At 43.1% G+C, this 3,117-nt stretch overlaps 1 long non-coding RNA gene across 1 annotated transcript; it reads right to left on the reverse strand.

The window, feature by feature from the left end:
• Nucleotides 1–505: 505 nt before the first annotated feature.
• LOC119429689 lies at nt 506–1,639 on the reverse strand. The gene is made up of 3 exons (XR_005187823.1): nt 1,563–1,639; nt 1,329–1,465; nt 506–659 (listed from the first exon to the last, which is right to left on the reverse strand). It is a non-coding gene; the product is annotated as an uncharacterized LOC119429689 (long non-coding RNA).
• Nucleotides 1,640–3,117: the final 1,478 nt, after the last annotated feature.

Here is a 3,117-nt window from a genome sequence, read left to right on the forward strand (position 1 = left end):
CGCGCCGCCATCTTGGTCAGACCACACTACATGAAGACACCACCGGTCAAAGGTCAGTCTGTAGACCACACTACATGACGACAGCAAAGGTCAAAGGTCAGACTGAAGACCTCACTACTTTAAGACACCACAGGTCAAAGGTCAGCCCGAAGACCTCACTACCTGAAGACAGCAAAGGTCAGTCTGTAGACTGCTCTGTGTTTAAATGAGGACATTGATCAGGAACTGAAAGAATTTGTCTGCTGATCTTCTGACTGAATTGTGTTTGCACATGTAGGGTAGGTACCAGGTGTGATCCTACAGCTGGATGTTCCTGCCGGGTGTCTGAGTCTGTAACCGAATGGGGCTGGAACACCTACTGCTGCTGGTCTGAACAGGTTTACAACTCAACATTCACTTGGATTAAAACACAAAGGTGCATCTCTTCAAGATCAAACTGACACTGTGATAAGAAGCAGAACAACACAGGGGCTGGGGGTGGGTGAATGTACCTATGCTGATGGGTGCAGGCTGTGGGGTCTGGACCGGACTATTTGGGGTCTGGATCGGACTGCGATCACCTCCTTGATGCGTGTTCAGCTCTCTGACATTGCTGAAGAAGTTGTTTGTGTCTCTGGGTTGGATCTCCTGCAGAATCTTCTGCAGACTTGATGATGTGTCTGTCCATGAACACAAAAACATTAGAAATATGTTCTATTGAAACTTTACAACAGCTTTCAATCATTGGTGTCACCATGTCCTTGTTGCTCTATTACTGTATAAATGTTGTTTTACTTATTTACCACAGGACAATAAAGAATAAACCTTCTACAGGAAGGTTGAAGGCCACAGAAGCAGCTACAGACTCCAACATTTATCATATTTCTTCTCTAAAGCCCAACAAGAATTCAGGACTTCTTTTGTGAAAATCTAAGCTGAGAGAATGCTGTTGATTTAATGTAGGAACTGTCGAGGAAGTAGAAAGATGCAGGAATAAGCAGAGCTTAACCTGTGTTTGTGTAAAAAGAAAGTTCTGAAAACGGCAGCGCCGTCATGGAAAGTCCAATGTTCTGTGACCCGTTTAAAATCTGAATGATGATTCTGCTGTTAAAACAGAGCTGCACACCCAAAAGGTGATTTTTACAGCTTTTAGTGAACTGAATGTCTGTCATCTGAAGTTCTAATACCAACAGTCAGAGCTCAGTGTTCCTGAAAGAGATGCAGGTTTTCATTGAGTTTCACCAAAACTGCAGAAGGAGTGACTCAAAGATCAGAAACAGAAGTTGAACGGGATGAAAAGTTTTAAAGATACGTGAATGTTTCTGCGTTGGCTGTGTTCATCAGATTACCTGAGTCAGCATCCATGGGGATGAGTCCCTCTGGGGACGTGCTTTGGACCACAGGAGACACCACGGCAGAGATTCTGTAGCAGATAGAAATCAGTTCTGACACCAGGAATCTCCATCGGTCCATCTGACTCAGATTCCTGAGAACACAGAGAGGGAGGAAGCTATGAAACCTACTCTGCTGGTTCTGATAGCACCAAAGTCAGACTAACTTCTTGTTGTGGATGCAGAACTCACTCTGGGTTCAAATTCTGTAGGACCGCAGTGATGCAGTGAGTTCGACCGTAAAGAGGACATGAAGCCGCAGCCTGCAGAAGAGATGATTCGGCTTGTGACACTTCTGACTGTAGACAGAGCAGCAGGAACCAGACCACTGAAAACACACAGACAGTTCCTAACAAGCTGCCACCATGTGAAGACTGAAAATACACAGACAACACACAGACAACAGACTGACAAGAGAGTGACAACAGACTGACAAGAGAGTGAAAACAGACTGACAAGAGAGTGACAACAGACTGACAACAGACTGACAGCAAAAGGACAGCAAACTGACAGTAGACTGACAACAGTGACAACAGACTGACAAGAGAGTGAAAACAGACTGACAACAGACTGACAAGAGAGTGACAACAGAGTAGGGGTAGAACGACTACATAATTGTTAAACTCGACATTAACATAATAAAACTTGAGTAGAAGTGAAGTAGGTGATGACGTCATAGGATCTCAAGATGCAAAAATAAATAAATGAATAAAAACGCAAAAAAAGTCATTTATTATTTACACACAAAAAAAAGACCAACAAAATATTGGGAGCGTATATTATGCCCCTATCATTTAGCATACTGCAAATAAGTCACAGGAAAACCAAAACTATTAGTTATTATTATTATTAAGCTGCAAAAGTGAAAGAAACGTGCGGCACGTTAAAAACAAAACTAAAAACTAAAAACAGTGGGGTGGACGACCACCCCGCATCACCACCTGCAGTGGTGCGCATTAGTTTTAGAGATTAATATGTTTATAAATTTTTTATAGGTTTAGAAATTATTATTTTTGCTTTTTGTTTGTGAAACAAGGTCAGAGGAAGCTGGTTCTGGTTTGGTCGATTAGACCCGGTGTTACACAATATTCTGTGACCTGCAACAGTGCATGCAACACCGCCCCCTACAGTCACAATATACGGTGGTCACTAAATATGGTGCAACACCGGTTCGCGAGCTCCAAACAGTCAGGAAGTTGATTAATTTTCTGTTTCCTTACGGTAGTTGAACCGGAAGATTCATCTTTAGTGAAATATTTCCAGACATTGATGCATTTCTACCTGTTTGCCAAGACTGGGCCTGCTCCGCTCCATCTGTCTGCTTAAAGGAATCCATTTTGTAGACCGCGCCCAATGCGAATCACGTAACACGTGACGCAATGACGTAACTGCGACGTAATGACGACATTACGAATACTTGACATGAAATTTAAAAACTCGACAGATGTCCAAGGAATCGATGTGTTGATTATTCGAGTAGTCTGTTAAAGCCCTACAACAGAGTGACAACAGAGTGGCAACAGATTGACAACATACTGACAGCAGACTGACAACAGACTGACAAGAGTGACAACAGTGACAACAGACTGACAGCAGACTGACAACAGACTGACAAAAGACTGACAACAGAGTGACAACAGAGTGACAACAGAGTGACAAAAGACTGGCAACAGACTGACAGCAGACTTACAACAGAGTGACAACAAACTGACAACAGACTGGCAGCAGACTGACAGCAGACTGACAA

This window comes from Nematolebias whitei, unplaced genomic scaffold (assembly GCF_014905685.2).
Source record: "Nematolebias whitei isolate Nwh7 unplaced genomic scaffold, NemWhi1 Nwh_scaf_5631, whole genome shotgun sequence".
NCBI lineage: Eukaryota > Metazoa > Chordata > Actinopteri > Cyprinodontiformes > Rivulidae > Nematolebias > Nematolebias whitei.